General features: G+C 48.5%; 1 pseudogene; it reads left to right on the plus strand.

Moving 5' to 3' along the window:
- Window positions 1-3,257: 3,257 nt before the first annotated feature.
- LOC104992960 lies at window positions 3,258-15,688 on the plus strand (annotated as a pseudogene).
- The last annotated feature ends 2,351 nt before the right edge of the window (window positions 15,689-18,039 follow it).

Here is an 18,039-nt window from a genome sequence, read left to right on the forward strand (position 1 = left end):
GCTGTGAGGATCCAGTGAAGGGACCATGGGGCATTTTGAGCCATGGTAACTGGAGAAATATCAACAACCTCAGATATGCAGGTGATACCACTCTGATGGCCAAAAGTGAAGAGGAACTAAAGAGCCTATTGATGAGGGGGAAAGAGGAGAGTGAAAAAGCTGCCTTAAAACTCAACATTCAAAAAACTAAGGTCATGGTCCCATCACTTCATGGCAAATAAAAAGGGAAAAAATAGAAACAGTGACTGATTTTATTTTCCTGAGCTCCAAAATCACTGCAGACAGTGACTGCAGCCATGAAATTAAAAGATGCCTGCTCCTTGGAAGAAAAGCTATGAAAAACCTAGACAGCATATTAAAAAGCAAAGACATCACTTTGCTGACAAAGGTTGATATAGTCAAAGCTATGGTTTTTCCAATAGTCATGTACAAATGTTTGATTTGGACCTGAAGAAGACTGAGTGCCAAAGAATTGATGCTTTTGAGCTGTGGTGTTGGAGAAGACTCTTGAGAGACACTTGGACACCAAAGAAATCAAACCAGTCAATCCTAAAGGAAATCAACCAATCAATATTCCTGAATATTCATTGGAAGGACTGATGCTGAAGCTGAAGCCCCAATACTTTGGCCACCTGATGCAGAACTAACTCATTGGGAAAGACCCTGATGCTGGGAAAGGTTGAGGGCAGGAGGAGAAGGGGGCGGCAGAGGAAGAGATGGCTGGATGGCATCGCCGACTCAGTGGACATGAATCTGAGCAAACTCTGGGAGATGGTGAAGGACAGGGAAGCCTGGTGTGCTGCAGTCCACGGGGTCACAAAGAGTCGGACATGACTGAGCGACTGAGCAGCAACAGCATGTGGTGCACTGTGGTGAAACAGTTACTTGCACAAGCAGTGATTGGGGTGGAAGGGGCGGGTACAGCTCAGGACAGTGGGAGGGGCCACTGGAGGAACTGCACCAGTGTCTAAGGAAATAAAGTGACATGATCGGGGGGTTGAATCCTGAGCTCAAGGCAGGTCAGAGAGCAAGAGTGGTCCTGCCATCATTGAGAGGGTCTCTGCTCCCCAAAGTCTGCAGAGTGGATGTGCTCCCAAGGTGGCCCAGCAAGATCCAGAGGGTTCAGAATCCCAAGACAGACTGAGCTAACCTCCCTCTGCAGGTCCCCGTGAATGGCAGGACTCTGATGGGGACAGAGTTGGACGCCGGATTTGGGGCAGATCTAGATGCCAGAATCCCACAGTAGCCAGTGACCTCGCTGAGCGGGCGCGGCCCCTCCCCCTCCCGTGGGTCCAGTCCTGCCTCCTCTGCAGGCCCAGCAGTGGCCTCTTCTGATGTGGTTACTTTGCAAGCAGGTGCCGATTTCCACCGCGCTCCACTTCCACCGCCCCTCACCATCCCAAACCTACAATTAGAGTCAGATCCCAGCATGTCCAAGGAGGTTAAGCACAAGCCTAATTTGGGAAAAGAGGGTTTGCACATCAAAAGGTCTGCCAGATTCGTCGTTTATACTGTCAGGAGCCGGGGTGTGTGGGTTGGTGTCTGCAAGTCCTAGTGGGGGAGGGAAGAGCATATTGTGGGTGGGATTAAATCTTCCAAGATGTGTGCAGTAACAAGGGATTCGGGATTTGATATTTTCAGCGCTCTCGTCATGGATCATAGCCTTGTTGAGGCAAAGAGGCTTGCATAATTCAGTGTAGCTATGAGCCATGTCGTGCAGGGTCACCCATAGTCACAGTGGAGAGTTCTGATAAAACATGATCCACTGGAGGAGGGGATGGCAAATCATTCTGGTATCCCTGCCTGGAGAACCCCATGAACAGTATGAAAAGGCAAAAAGATAGGTCACTGAAAGATGGACCCCCAGGGCAGTAGGTGCCCAAAATGCTACAGGAGAAGAGCGGAGAAATCGCCCCAGAAGGAATGAAGAGGCTGGGCCAAGCAGAAACGACGCGCAGTTGTGGGTGTGTCTGGTAGTGAAACTTAAAGTCCGATGCTGTACATAACAGTACAGCATAGGAACCAGGAATGTTATGTCCAGGAATCAAGATAAATTGGACGCGGTCAAGCAGGAGATGGCAAGAGTGAACACTGACATCTTAGGAATCAGTGAACTAACATGGACTGGAATGGGTGAATTTAATTCAGATGACCATTATATCTACTACTGTGGGCAAGAATCCCTTAGAAGAAATGGAGTAGCCCTTATAGTCAACAAAAGAGTCCGAAATGCAGTACTTGAGTGCAATCTCAAAAACAACAGAATGATCTCTGTTCGTTTCCAAGGCAAACCATTCAATATCACAGTGATTCAAGTCTACTCCTCGAATAGTAATGCTGAAGAAGCTGAAGTTGAACAGTTTTATGAAGACATTCAATACTTTCTAGAACTAACACCCCCCAAAAGATGTCCTTTTCATCATAGGGGACTGGAAAGCAAAAGTAGGAAGTCAAGAGTTACCTGGAGTAACAGGCAAGTTTGGCCTTGGGGTACAGAATGAAGCAGGGCAAAGGCTACCAGAGTTTTGCCAAGAGAGTGCACAGGTCATAGCAAACATCCTTTTACAGCAACAGAAGAGACGACTCTACACATGCACATCACTAATGATCAAAATCGAAATCAGATTGATTATGGTTTGCAGCCGAACATGGAGAAGCTCTATACAGTCAGCGAAAACAAGATCTGGAGCTGACTGCGGTTCAGATCATGAACGCCTTACCGCGAAATTCAGACTTAAATTGAAGAAAGTAAGGAAAATCACTAGACCATTCAGGTATGACCTAAATCAAATCCCTTATGATTATACAGTGGAAGTGATGAATAGAGTCAAGGGATTGGATCTGGAGGACAGAGGGCCTGAAGAACTATGGAAAGAGGGTTGTAACACTGTACAGGAGTCAGTGACAAAAAGCATCCCAAAGAAAAAGAAATGCTAGAAGGCAAAGTGGTTGTCTGGGGAGCTTTTACAAATAGCTAAGGAAAGAAGAGTGTTGAAAAGCCAGGGAGAAATGGATATACCCAACTGAATGCAGAGTTACAGAGAACAGCAGGGAGAGAGAAGGCCTTCTTCAGTGATCAGCGCAAAGAAGTAGAGGAAAACAATAGAATGGGAAAGACTAGAGATCTCTTCAAGAAAATTGAAGATATCAAGGGAACGTTTCATGCAAGGATGGGCATGATAAAGGACAGAAAATGTATGGACCTAACAGAAACAGAAGATATTAAGAGGTGGCAAAAATACACAGAAGAGCTTTTGGCTCAGAGGAGGCAAAAGTACAACTTTCTTTGTCATCCCGAATCCGGGTTCTTCCGACACCAGCCGCCTCCTCCATGCCACCTAAGTTCAACCCCAATGAGATCAAAGTCGCATACCTGAGGTGCGCTGGTGGGGAAGTTGGTGCCACATCTGCCCTGATCCCCAAGATTGGCCCCTGGGTCTGTCTCCAAAAAAGGTAGGTGATAACATCACCAGGACAACTGGTGATTGGAAGAGTCTGAGGATTACGGTGAAACTGATCAGAACAGACAGGCCTGGATTGAGGTGGTATCTTCTGCTTCTGCCCTGATCATCAAAGTCCTCAAGGAACCACCAAGAGATAGAAAGAAGCAGAAAACATTAAGCACAGTGGAAACATCACTTTTGATGAGATTGTCGACATTGCCTGGCAGGTGCAGCATTGATCTCTAGCTAGAGAACGCTCTAGCCCAGAGAACTCTCTGGAACCATTAAAAAGGTCCCAGGAAGTGCCCCATCTGCGGCTGCAATGTCGATGGCCGCTGCCCTCGTGGCATCATAGATGACATCGACAGTGACCAGCTAGTTAAGAACTGCAAGAGGAAAAGAAGAATAAAGGATTATTTGACAGCCAAAAAAAAAAAAAAAAAGGAATACACAGAAGAACTGTACAAAAAATACCTTAATGAATAACCACAATGGTGTGTTATTCTGGGTGTCTGGCACCTAGAGCCAGACATCCTGAAGTGTGAAGTCAAGTGGGCCTTAGGAAAGAAAGTGAAAGTGAAGTCGCTCAGTCGTGTCCGACTCTTTACGACCCCGTGGACTGTAGCCCACCAGGCTCCTCCATCCATGAATTCTCCCAGCAAGAATACTGGAGTGGGTTGCCATTTCCTTCTCCAGGGGATCTTCCTGACCAAGGGATCGAACCCAGGTCTCCCACATTCCAGGCAGACGCTTTAACCTCTGAGCCACCAGGGAAACCATAGGAAGCATCACTGCAGACAATGCTAGCGGGAGTGACCAAATTCCAGCTGAGCTATTTCAAGTCCTAAAAGATGATGCTCTTAAAGTGCTGCACTCAATATGCCAGCAAACTTGACACACTCAGCAGTGGCCACAGGACTGGAAAAGGCCAGCTTTCATTCCAATCCCAACGACGGGCAAAGGCAAAGAAACCTCAAACTACTGCACAGTCACGCTCGTTTCTCATGTTAGGAAGGTTATGCTCAAAATCCTTCGAGTTAGGGTTCAGTAGTACATGAACAGAGAACTTTCAGATATTCAAGCTGGATTTAGAAAAGACAGAGGATGTGGGGAGCAGAGGAGGAAAAAAGGCAGAGGGACCAGAGATCAAACTGCCAACATCTGTTGGATCATCCAAAAAGCAAGAGAGTTCCAGGAAAACATCTACTTCTGCTTCATTGACTATGCTAGAGCCTTTGACTGTGTGGATCACAACAAACTGGAAAACTCTTAAAATGACGGGAATACCAGACCACCTTACCTGCCTCCTGAGAGACCTGTATGCAGGTCAAGAAGTAACAGTTAGAACCAGACATGGAACAACAGACTGGTTCAAAATTGGGAATGGAGTAGGACATGTTGTATATTTTCACCCTACTTATTTCACTTCTATGCAGAGTACATCATGCAAAATGCTGGGCTGGATCAATCTCAAGCTGGAATCCAGATTGCTGGGAGAAATATCAATAAACTCAGATACGCAGATGACACCACACTTATGGCAGAAAGAGAAGAGGAATTAAAGAGCCTCTTGATGAGGGTGAAAGAGGAGAATGAGAAAGCTGGCTGGAAACTCAACATTGAAAAAACTAAGACCCTGGCATCCGGTCCCATTCCTTCACGGCAAACAGATGGGGAAAAAGTGGAAAAATGGCACGTTTTATTTTCTTGGGCTCAAAACTCACTGTGGACGGTGACTGCAGCCATGAAGTTAAAAGACATTTGCTCCTTGGAAGGAAAGCTACGACAAACCTAGAGGGCACATTAAAAAGCAGAGACATCAACTTGCCGACAAAGGTCCTTATAGTCAAAGCTACGGTTTTTCCGGTAGTCACGTATGGATGTGAGAGCTGGACCATAAAGAAGGCTGGCACTGAGGATTTATTTTGAACTGTGTGCTGGAGAAGACTCTTGAGAGCCCCTTGGTCAGCAAAGAGGTCCAGCCAGTCCATCCTAAAGGAAGTCAACCCTGAATGTTCACTGGAAGGACTGATGCTGAAGCTGAAGCTCCAATACTTTATCCACCTGATGCAAAGAACTGACTCATTGGAAAAGACCCTGATGCTGGGAAACATTGAAGGCAGGAGGAGAAGGGGATGACAGAGGATGAGATGGTTGGATGGCATCACCGACTCAATGGATATGAGTTTGAGCAGGCTCCAGGAAGGACAGGGAAACCTGGCGTGCTACAGTCCACGGGGTCGCAAAGAGTTGGACACGACTTAGCAATTAGACAACAACAGCGGTTTTTCAACTCAAGAAGCTGGAAGCGTCCCTCACTTTTTTCTTGGTTGGTTGATTGAGTCTGGGGCTCAGCGGTCACCCAGCAGTGGAGGTTGAAATGCTGGAAAGGCTGCGGTAGGATTCCAAAATAAGAACCAAGAACTTCTCGTCTCCTGACCGTGGTCCCAGGAAGACCTGCCCCCATCACCACAGGCCCAAGGGATACAGAGGAGGAACGTGCTGGCGTCCTGGGACTGGGGACCACCCAGGGGCTGTCGTCTTTGTGGGGAGGAGACAGGAGGATGCTGCTGTGGAAACGTGTGCCTTGACTGCAGGGAGGCTGACGGGCCAACTTTTCTAGAGGGTCAGGGTGAAGAAACAGGAAAAATAAACGGATCTGGAAACTAGAAGATGGTTAGGATGGAAGAATAACTCCAAGAGCTAATTTTGGAGGGACAAAAATCACGAAAAATAGAGAGATAATTGGAAAACCAAATCAAGAAGGGAGAAATTTTAAATATACAGAAGAACAATCATGAGGGAAATCATCACAGATGTAGAAAATTGTTTTTAAATACAAGATACAGTACTTTGATGCACACTAGTCAAGTAAATAAAACCTGATTGAAACATGGTTTTTCTAAGGAAATATTATAATTAATAATGATAATAGATTTATTGAAACAGATCCCTGAAGAGATTTAAAATTCTAAGCACAGCAAGTAATGCAGAGCTAACCCTGGAAAAGTCATCAGGCCAAGACAATCTCCTAAGTAAAGAAGAATCCGCCTGCCAACGCAGGAGACATGGGTTCAATCGCTGGTCCAGGAATATCCCACGTGCCGCGGAGCAACGAAGCCAGTGAGCCGCAGCTACCGAGCCTGTGCTCTGGAGCCCATGCTCCAAAACGAGAGAGCAGCCTCTTTTCTCACTGCTAGAGGAAAGCCACGCAGCAATGAAGACCCAGCACAGCCATAAGGAAATAAAGAAATACAAATTTTAAAAAGAATAATATTTTTTTTAAAAGCCAATACTATAACGTATTCTAGGATGTAGGAAACTGATGAATTTTTCCCATTTAAAAATATTCCTTCAATAACATGGACATCAAAACTCTAAAAATACAGCACAATAGTGTAAAATTACAGACTGAGCTCATTAATATGGAGGTTAAAATATTAATCTTAGTATACAGAATCAGAAAGCACATGAAAAGGCTCATACTCTAAGGCCAAGTGAGGTTTGCTAGTGGATGATTTGTTAACAGAAAATGTGTAATACAATTCATCATATTAATAAAGCAGAAGAGAGACATTGTGTTCATTTCATAGAGGCATTTGATAGGGTTTATCAGAGGTTTTCTTTTGTTGAAGTAAAATTTCCATTCAGGCAGGTAGACAGGTCTTTAAAATATTTTAAAGACTCCTAAACCCGAGGGACTTCCCTAGAGGTCAGTGGTTAAGACTCAGCACGTCCACGGCAAGGGGCGCGGGTTCGATCCCACCTGCCGAGCGGCAGGGCCCAAACACAAAAACTAACAAAACCCAGCGTTACGCCTGCGAAGGCTTCCACCGACCCTCCTGCGCGTTCAGGAGTGACTTGCCAACCGCACTCTGCCTTGTAGTTCCCACAAGGAAGGACGTTCTACACAGCGAAACACGCGCGTCCCTGCATCGCATCCTCAGACCCCGCCCCCGCCACGCTTTGAGCGCTTCCCCATCCTCCCAGGCCCATCCCACACTCTCCTGAGCTGACAGGAATCAGCCATTTCCAGAAGAATCCTTGGTTCCTTTCAGTGACGAAGGATGAGTCAGTGCACAGATCTGAAGCAAACGGTTCAGTGAGCCTTGACAAATGTATGTATCCTGTAACCAATCCTAACAATCAGAGGATCAGGCTCTGGGGGATTTCCCTGGTGGGCCTGTGCCTAAGACTCCATGCTTCCCATGCAGGGCGCTTAGGTTCCATCCCTGGAACTAGATCCCGCGTGCGGCAGCTAAGAGTTCACAGGCCGCAACTAGGGATCCTGCTTGTCTCAACAAAAATGGACGATCACAGGTACTTCAACTAAGACCAGGCACAGTCAAATAAAGAAAGAGTTCTGAAAAAGGGATGTCGGGCCTTTCAACCACCCATAAAGTTACTCTGCCCCTTGAAGACTACTCCCACCTCCCAGGCACCCGCTGTGCTTATTTCTGTCATTTTGCTTGTTCTTCATTTGAATAGAATGATAAAGCAAACACATTTTTGTCTGGTATTTTTTCCCATTTGATCTAATATATTGGAGATTCATCCAGATTGCAGCATAGATCAGTTATTCATTCTCCTTTGCGCCGAGGAGCATTTCCTGGTGTGACTCTGTCACAATTTATCAGATCTCCTGTTGATCAGCAAATAGATTCTTTCCAGATTTCAGCTGCAGAGAACGAATCACGGTAATGATTCTTGTACAAGTTGCTTGAGGTCAGAGGTCTTCTTTTCTCTTGGAAAGGTATAAGAGTGGAATTGCTGGGTCCTGGGGTAGGTATGGCACCCCACTCCAGTACTCTTGCCTGGAAAACCCCATGGACAGAGGAGCCTGGTGGGCTGCGGTCCACGGGGTCGAGAAGAGTCTGACACGACTGAGTGACTTCACTTTCACTTTTCACTTTCATGCATTGGAGAAGGAAATGGCAACCCACTCCAGTGTTCTTGCCTGGAGAATCCCAGGGACGGCGGAGCCTGGTGGGGTTTAAATCGCCGTTTCCGTATCTTCGGCTTTCAGGTGTTTGACTGTGAAGTGTCTAGATGTGGTTCTCTCGAGTTTGGGTACACTAAACTTTTTGCATCTGTACATTTATGTTTTCTACCAAATTTAGGGAATTTTCAGCCGTTGTTTCTTCAAAAATTTTTTTCTGCCCCATTTGTCTTTCCTCCTCACGTAGAACCCTAATTACACATGTATTCAACCTCTTGATATTGTCCCCGTGATCATTTCCTTAGTCTCTGATGATTTATTGATCTGTCTATACATGTATAATTGTCTTCTGTCTTTCGGTTTTCCTTTTCTTTGTGCTCATCGAGCCTTTTCTGCAGTATCCATTCTTGTTGTTCAGTCGCTCAGTCGTGTCTGACTGTTTGCGACCTCATGGACTGCGGCATGACAGGCTTCCCTGTCCTTCACCGTCTCCTGGAGTTTGCCCAAGCAATATCCATTCTGCTGGTCAGCATATCCAGTGATTTTTTTTTTCATTTCAGATACTGTCTTATGGTTAGAAATTGCATTCAGTCCTTTTTTTTTTTTGTATGTGTGTGTTTTTCTTTTTATCAGTGCTGTTTTTATAGTCTTCATTTCTCAGTTTAGATTTCCCTTTTGTTTCCTTATGCATTCATTTGCACCTTTAAATCTTTGGGCATATTTATAATGACTGTTTTGTCAATGTTCTGCTCTGCAAAATTTGGTCACCTGAGGATCTGGTTCTAGGGATGGGTCATGTTTTCAAGCTTCCTCTCATATCTAGTAATTGTTTCTTATATGTAGACATTGTGATTGTTGGATGAAAAAGAGTATACACAATGTCTTCTTTTAAAAGATGCTGCTTTGTTCTGGAATGCTGCTAAAATCCTAGCAGGTCGTGTGGTCATGTCTGGCTGGTGGGAGGCTGTGGAAGGCTGGGTCTATTTCAGGCTTGTTCTTAGTCCTAGGTTTGGCTTTTATTCTGGAATGTGGTTTGTATTCCTAAACCGTGGCCTTTCTGGGGTTTTGCTTGGTCACCCGAGGTGCCCACTGAGGCTTCTCCGCTCGAGCTGGGTGGGAACTGCAGCGTCACACAGCTCTGCACCTTGCCTGGTTTCTCCGTCTCCGCCCCACAGTAGCCACTTCTGCCCGGCTTTGTGGAAGACCTCCCTGCACGCATGCAGCCTGGCTCCAGCCGGGATCTGACAGCCCCACGCAGGTTTGCTGTGGTTTTATGACTTGTGGTAAGAAATGCATGTTTAGTGTTTGTCTCTGTTGCTGACACAGAGCTCCTGAAGCTTTTGGAACTTCCTGTGATGACAGCAGTAAATGTGTCTTTTGTTATTTTAATGGATGATGTTGGAAACCACTTAAGGATGGCATCTGGTTGCCAGAGGAGCCAACCACGTGATGAGAGGGTCGGAACTGTCAGTCCCACTACCTGAAGTCTGAGGAGGGGAGAGAGGCTGAATCAGTGACCAATGGCCAGTGCTATGAAGCCTCCATAAGATCCCAATGGACAGGGTTTGGGAAGCTTCCAGACTGGTGAACCAGATGCATACATTTGCTGCTGGGTGAGGCCCCAAACTCCACTGGGACAAAAGCTACTGTGTATGGGACCTCGCCCTAGCATTTCTTCATCCGCCTTTTGATTGCATCTTTAAATATCCTTTGTAATAAACTGGTGATCTAGTAAGTAAACTGGTTTTCTGAGTTCTGTGAGCTGTCCTTGCATATTAATCGAGCTCACGGTGGGGGGCCCTGGGAAGCTCCCGCCTATACAAAGTCGGACAGAAGCACAGGGGACAACCTGGACTTGAACTGGGGTCTGAAGTGGGGCAGTCTTGTGGGACCGAGACCTTCTCCTGTGGCTCTGATGCTACGCCCAGGTCAATAACGTTGGAATTGAGTTGAATTGTTAGACCTCCCGGCAGCTGGTGTGGGAAACTCCCCCACGTGGGGGTGGGTGTCAGGCCTGTGCTTCTGCGCCCTCATGACACACAGTTCCCTCCTGCTTGGCGCTGACCCCTGCCAGCTGCAGCCCCTCCAGCCCCGCAGGAACCCCTAACCCTCATCTCTGCCTCCTCGGCCAGTAAGACCTCTGCTTTGGCTTCAGCTCCCGCGACCCTGGAAGGGAAACCTGAGGTACAACGGGGGAAAACAAGGGCTCGTTTCCTGGCTCTCTCCCTGCTCCGGAGCGTTTCAGTCCTGCATCACCTGTTGCTCAGTCGCCTCGTACATTTGCCTGATGTTACGGTTATTTACGGCAGGAGGTCAGTATAACTAGTTACAATGTCCTGCCTGCAACTGACACTGCCTGCAACTGCCTGCAACTCCTTTGGCTGCGCCCCGCAGCACGTGGGATCTTAGTTCCCCGACCAGGGGCTGACCTGAGCCTTCTGCGTCGGAAGCTCGGAGTCTTAACCGCTGGACCACCAGGGAAGTCCCTCAACGTGCGTTCTTGGTCAAATTTTCTTGTATAAATGCCATAAATTTATACAAGCCCCCAAGCTATCCCCATGTCAAATGGGGGAGATACTAAAATCATACCTATTAGAGTAAAAACTCAGGAAGGTTGTCTTCTGATATCACTGTAACTTAATATTTTTGCAACTGGAGAAGAGAAAAATGAGACATAACAATAGTAATGTTATTAGGAGGAATAGGAGGAATTCTTATTCAATAGTCAATAGGAGGAAATGTCGTGACAATAGGAGTAATGTAATGCCAGTTTTTTTTGCAGCTGATATGATTAAATCTCTGGAAAAACCCAAGTGGATCAATTTAAATTCTATTACAAACAGTATTTCAGGACTGTCTGGAACAGAAAGAACATGCTGTCATCATTAGCCTTCGTCTATACGGAAAAGGGCTTCCCTAGTGGCTCAGATGGTAAAGAATCTGCCTCCAAAGCGGGAGACCTGGGTTCGATCCCTGGGTGGGGAAGATCCCCTGGAGGAGAGCATGGCAATGCACTCCAGTATTCTTGCCTGGAGAATCCCCATGGACAGAGGATCCTGGCAGGCTACAGTCCATGGGGTCGGAAAGAGTCAGACAAGACTGAACGACTAAGCACAGAGCATACAAAAAACAGCTTGTTAGCAAGAGATAAAAAAGAAAAGATCGCTTTGACCATCGCACCAGAAGCTGAAATACCCAGGAGTAAACCTAATGAGAAACACATAAGACCCAAAGGAAGAAAACACAAATCGCACTGAGGGACACAGACAGACTTGATGGAGGCGGGGCAGGCCTTGCCCAGGATCCGCAGACTCACGGTCTTAAAGAGGACTCTCTCTGCTCCTAGGAACCTGTCCTACAGAGTTGATCTCACTTATGTGAAGATGAAGCATCTCACACATGTGAGATGAAGCACACGCAGGGTTATCCGTTACAGCACTGCCTGCCATAGAAAAAGACTGGGAGCATCCGAAAAGGCCACTGGGGCTGGTTAAACATACTGTGGTGTGTATGCATCAGGGCGATGTCCCACCGCCAGCTCTCCAGGCCCAGGGGAAGGACGATCGCCAAGGTTGATGGCTGCGTGAAAGAATCAAGGTGCTGAGGGTGTGGCGCTGGCCGCCGGGAGACGTGCGTCTGGTTTGTACACTAGGGGTGGCTCGGCTCTCAGGAAAATCAATCCTGACAGTGTGATGCCAGCAAGCAGGCATTTCTTTCTCTCTCAAGGCCCCGAGGAAGTGGTCCCCACCCTGGCTCGCTGCCCAGCGCAGGCCTCCTCTGTCCGCCCTGCTCTCTGGAGCAGCCTTGGTGGCTCGTAGTCAAAGACGGCCGCCTCGTCTCCAGCCCACACGGTGGTGCCCAAGTCAAGAAGAAAGGAGGCGGGGAAGAGGCAACGAGGGCCCCACAGGTCCCACGTTCTCGGAAGAGCAAATGTTGGGACTTCTCTGACGGGCCAGTGGCTGAGACTCTGAGCTCCCGATCCAGGGGGCATGGGTTCAGTCCCCGATCAGCGAACTAGATCCCGCATGCTGCAAACAGAGTTTGTGTGAGGCAACTAAAGATCTCACGTGTCTCAACTAAAAGATTCCCTTATGCTGCAACTAACACCTCTTTATTTAAAAAAGTAAACTATTTGTAAAAGAAAAGAAAAGCCGGTGTTTGTCTCAGCCTTCCTCTCAGCAGGCATGGCTTGTAACTCGTGGATCAGAACTGAGTTCATGGCTGCTCCTGGCTGCAAGGGAGGCAGGGAAATTATGTATTTAACCAACTGTGAGGCCCTGACAACAGAGAAAGGGGAAGGATGAAAGCCAAGAGGGGGGTGGCCTGCGTCACCTACCATACTGGCCATACTTAGAATGTCTTCAAAAGGACACACAAAAAATTGGAAATTCTAGTGGACTCTGGAAAGGAAATAGAATGTCTGGAAGGTGTGCGTGTAGAGGGAGGGGCTTTATTCTCTTCTGTGAATTTAATACTCTGTGTATTTACTACCTGCAAAATAAATAAATGAAATATAATTTTCAAAAGTCACCAATAACAAAAGTACAGCTTTAAAAATGCAATATTCAGAAACTTTTAAAAGTGTTTTAAAATAACATTTCTATTAAAGAGAAATTCATAAGGTTCAATTACAAAATACTTAGAATTTAATAGTAATGGAAACTCTGCATGTTAAAATTTGTGAGACACATTTAAAACAGTATTAGAGACAACTGTATACCTTTGACTATGTTTACCTGAAAATAAGAAAGACTGAAAAAAAATCAACTAAGTCAAGGATCTATAAAAATAGCACAGAGTAAGTCCAAAGAAATAAAGAAGGAAAGAAATAGTAAAAACATAAACCAAGAGAGAACAACAACAAAAAGTAGAAATGACGACAAAATCAAAGTTGTCTCTCTATTTAAAAAACAAATGTTTTGGTATTTCCCTAATAACAATGGCTGTTTCTTGATGGAAGATCTAAGATGACAAGGGAGCTCTTCTTTGAGCTTATTCTCCTTGGCTAAAATTAGGATAGGCACGTAATAACTTTATAATAAACGTAACCAAATTTCATTCTTCAAAAAAAAGAAGAACCCAAATGTTTCTTTCTACATTTATTTGGCTGCATCAGTTCTTGCTCGTTACACGCAGGATCCTCGATCTTTGCTACGGCTTGCGGAATCTTCAGCTGCAGCAGGCAAACTCCTAGTCAGGTCACGTAGGACCCAGTTCCCTCACCAGGGACAGAGCCCAGGCTCCTGTGTTGGGAGCGCAGAGTCCTAGTCCCTGGATCAGCAGGGAAGTCCCCAAGTTGACTCTCTAAATAGTTTATTTCAAAAGTGATTAAAGAGGGGGAGAAGAGGTATAAAAAGATATAAGACAAAGGGGGTAAAAACTCTTGCCATATTCTAAATGTAGGAGACGATTTTTTTAAAAGTATACACCAAGAAGTTTGGATCTTTCCTGGTGGCTCAGCTGGTAAAGAATCTGCCTGCAATGCAGGAGACCTGGGTTCGATCCCTGGGTTGGGAAGATCCCCTGGAGAAGAAAAAGGCTACCCACTCCAGTATTCTGGCCCGGAGAATTCCATGGACTCCACGGGGTCACAAAGAGCTGGACACGACTGAACGACTTTCACTTTCAAAAAGTTTGAAAATCTAGGTAAAATGCACAGATGCATAGAGAATTGAAAATACTGAAACCCAAACAAGGAGGAAGAGAAAACCACAGGAGATTAACAATTGTTTAAAAAATTAAAATAGTAACCAAACCTCTCTCCCAGTATACACACACACACTGCCCAAACACACACACACGCACACACACTTCCCAAAGCTCCTAACCCAGCTGTTACCACAAACAGATCTAACAGAGCTTCAGAGAACAGATAACCCATGCGATGTATAAGTTGTTCCAGAAAAAGAGAAATGGAGGAAAAGCTGCCCACCCCAGTTTATGAAGCTAGTACAGAGACTGGGGCTTCCCTGGTTGCTCAGTGGTAAAGAATCTGCCTGCCATGCAGGAGACGTGGATTCGATCCCTGGGTCGAGAAGATCTCCTGGAGAAGGAAACGGCAACCCGCCCCAGTATTCTTGCCTGGAGACTCCCATGGACAGAGGAGCCCGGCGGGTCACAAAGAGTCGGACTTGACTGACTAAATAACAATATAGGGATTTTTTTAAAAAGCACAAGATAAGTAAATTCTAAACCAGTTTTATCTATGATCATGAATTTTTTAAATCTTAAAGTGTTAGCTAACTAAAATCCAATCACAAGTTGCATTCACATAAGGTTTCTCTCAGTAATAGAAGCATAGTTCCAATCAGAGATTTTAACACAGCAATTTGCCAGGTTAAAGAAGAAAAGAACGATAATCATTACATTGATGCAGAGTAAAGCATTTGACAGTTTGATAAAAATTGACATGATTTACAGAAAAAAAAAAAAAAGAAACTTAGGAAACAGAAGCTAAAGTGACTTTTCCCAACAAATAATGACTATTTCCCTCAAATCTGTGGCAAGTTTAACGGAGACAATTTGCATGCATTCCCTGTGGGCTGGGAATAATATAAAAATGTTCATTCTCACAGCTTCTGTTCAATATTATTCTGGAAGCCCTGGCCAATGCATAAGACAAGAAAAAGAAATCATTAGTTTAGGAATTATTAATAGATGAAGACAGATGTATTGGTTTGGCCAAAAAGTTGGTTCAGGTTTTTCCATAACATCTTCAGAAAAATTCAAACAAACTTTTCGGCCAACTCAATATCATAATGTCTTTTCAAATAACATGTTAACATTCATTGAAATGCCAAAATAATCAAGGATTAACTATCAGAACTAATTAGAGTTTAACAGAGCTGCCCCAAACAAAAGTTAACAGTGTTCCTTTAAATCACTAAAAAGTACATAGATGACTGGACAGATGTTATTTTAAAAAAAGAACAAATGTTCAGGAATTAATCTTGGAATCCACAAGTTCTTTATTGGAGTGGGGGTGGGGGAAACCCTGGAATCACTTCCCAGCCTCAACAGAGAGCCGGAACCGCTGACACCTTCCTGCCTGCTTGTGGGGCCACGTCGATACACCCAGGCTGCCGGTTCTGGTGCCCAAATTTCTGTGGGTTTGGAGACCCGCAGGAGGCTCTGAGCAGTAGGATGGGTCTCCACTCTGAAGGCATCGTGCCCAACCCCCCCCCGCCCCCCGCCATGCTGGGCTCTGCAGCTCCTGGGACAGGACGCCCTGGCCTTCCGCCCCCCGCAGTTGGTCACAGGTCAGTGGGCCGTGTTCGCGTTCTCTGCTCGGCCCTCCATGGCCTGAGCTCCTGAGAGAGACATCGGGGTGGTGACCGGGCCTGCCTGGCTCTTCCCAGACCGTCAGCCAGGAATGCCAGGGCGTGCCGGTGCATGCCCGTCGCCGTCTGGCGCAGCCGAGCCGCTTCATGCTTGCGTGTGTGCACGCATGTGTGTTGGGGATGGGGCCTGGGCCTGGACCCTGATGAGATCTGCAGTCAGCTCCTCCCCGAGCCTGGAGCTTCCAGGGAGTGTTGGAGGGGGCGGGCCAGGGGATGTCCCCACTGCTCAGCCACGTGGACCCTGAGCTGGCTGTGTGACCCCGAGCCAGTCACCCGAACTCTCTGGGATGTGAGTCCAGCCAGGGGCGCTGGCCTTGGCTGGGGGTCTCACTCTGCAGACCCTTCAGTGAGGGTTTTCTCTGCCACAGTTAGGAACAGAGGCCTGAATGGGGCTCAGGGGTGAGATATGAAGAGGTGTGGGGCCCTGGCAAGGCCAGAGAGGCTAGGACTGGGGGCAGGGAAGAGGTGGGGGGCTGTGGGCAGAGCTTGCCAGGCCGTGTGAGCCTGGGGGGAAGGAACAGCAGCAGGACAGCAGAAACGGCCACATTTGAGGGCTTGCCTCTCTGAGCTTCTACGATTGGACCCCGACATCTTCACATCCTACCCGAGTGGTGAGCCCCCGCGTCCCTCAGCATGGGGGATGCGAGCGTAGGCAAACAGCTGGGCAGGGGCTGACCTGGGGCGTGGGTTTGTTGCTGTGAGCCACAGCAGACTGTACAGCAGGGATGGGCTCCCCAGATGTGTGCTTGAGAGAGCAGCTGGGACCTGAGCTGGGGCAGGACGGGGGCAGGTGAGGGCGGACTGCCCGAGGGCGCTGGAGTGGACAGAGGCTTAGGAGCCTGGACTGAGGTGGGAGGGACAGGAAGGGATGCCTCTCCCCATGTTCCAGCCAGAGCAGCCAGGGGAGGGGTGTCTCTGAAGGAGGTGGGGGGCTCAGGGAGGGCCCCGAGGCCAGCAGACACCCCTGCTCAGAAGGAGTCTGGGCTGGGGGCTGAGGGCGGGGTCATCTGCGCGGGGGTGCTCCTGAGGGCCGCCCAGGAGGGGCTGTCAGGTCCCTGGGCAAGGGGGGGTGGGGGGAGGTCGGGGGTCGCGGCAGAAGCCCTGCGGGCACTGCCAGGGGCTGGGCAGCGGCACAAGCAGCAGGAGTCCTTACTTCTAGAAGCTTGTCTTCAAGATGCAAATGCAGCAGTGACGGATGGACAGTGACGCTGCACACAGAACCATCTCTGCCAGAAATCTGGAAACCACTTAATTAATTTCCAACATTAGGGGGCTTATTACATAAACCTTGGCCCAGCCCAAGATGGATTATTCTACAACTCTGTGCATTGAGCTTTCAAGGTATCTGCTGGCGTGATCTTTCCATAGTTTGCATCTGATCTCGTTGCCCCCCAGCCCCAGCGCGCCCCCCCCGCCGCAACTGCTGGCGTTCACCCCTCTGCCCGGTGGACAGCGGTAGGTCTTTCTCATGGGTGCACCTTCACTTCCGTGGGGCCTTCGCCTGCACTTCTCAGGACTCCCCTGGACTCCCCTGCCCTGTGGGCACTCAGGGCCCTCTCTCCTCTCCCAGCTCACCCCCAGCTCAGACTCTCTTAGCTCCTCCTCTGTCACCCCCTCCCTCTGGACCCCCTGGATGTGTTCCGTGTCCAGCCTGGGTGGGGGGAGTCAGGGCAGGTGGGCTGAGCACATGGGAGCAGGGAGAGACCCGGGCGCCTGCGGGAGGCAGGCTTGCAGCCCAGTGAGCCTCCAGCTGGTCCCCAAGGCTCAGCCATCCCTGGGCCCCGCTTACCCCAGGGCCCAGGGGCTCTGTCGCACTCCTCTGCATTGGCCCCTGGCAGCCCCTGCGCACCTCCCAGAGATCCCGTCCCCTCCCTGGTCCCTCGTGGTAGGTGTTTCCGCCCAGCGTGTGAAGTGAATGAATGGAGGTGCGGATCGGGCCGGAGGGGTGGACACCCCGCATCACGCCTCCCCGGCCCTGCGCCACCACCCAGGCCGCCCCTGCGAGTTGGGAGGCGCTGGGACAGGCAGGGGCTCAGCAGCGCCCGCCCTGCCGGCGGCCACCTGGCCCCATCGCCCCAGCCCGCCATCTCCTGGGACCAGGAGGTCCCACCCCGCTACGTGCGCGGGGCCTGGGCCAGAGGTGGCCACGGCCGCGGATCACGGCTGCCGGAGGGGGAATTCACCTCTTCCAGGGAGGGCGGGGGGGGGGGTGCCCGTCAGACCTCCCGCTGGGGCGCCTGTCCTTGCCAGGAATGCGCGCGGGGCCGGGGCTCTGGCCGAGGGCGAGCGCTGGAGCGCGACCTGCTGGGGACGCCGC

This window comes from Bison bison, unplaced genomic scaffold (assembly GCF_000754665.1).
Source record: "Bison bison bison isolate TAMUID 2011002044 unplaced genomic scaffold, Bison_UMD1.0 scf7180017848824, whole genome shotgun sequence".
In the NCBI taxonomy this organism is placed as follows: Eukaryota; Metazoa; Chordata; class Mammalia; order Artiodactyla; family Bovidae; genus Bison; species Bison bison.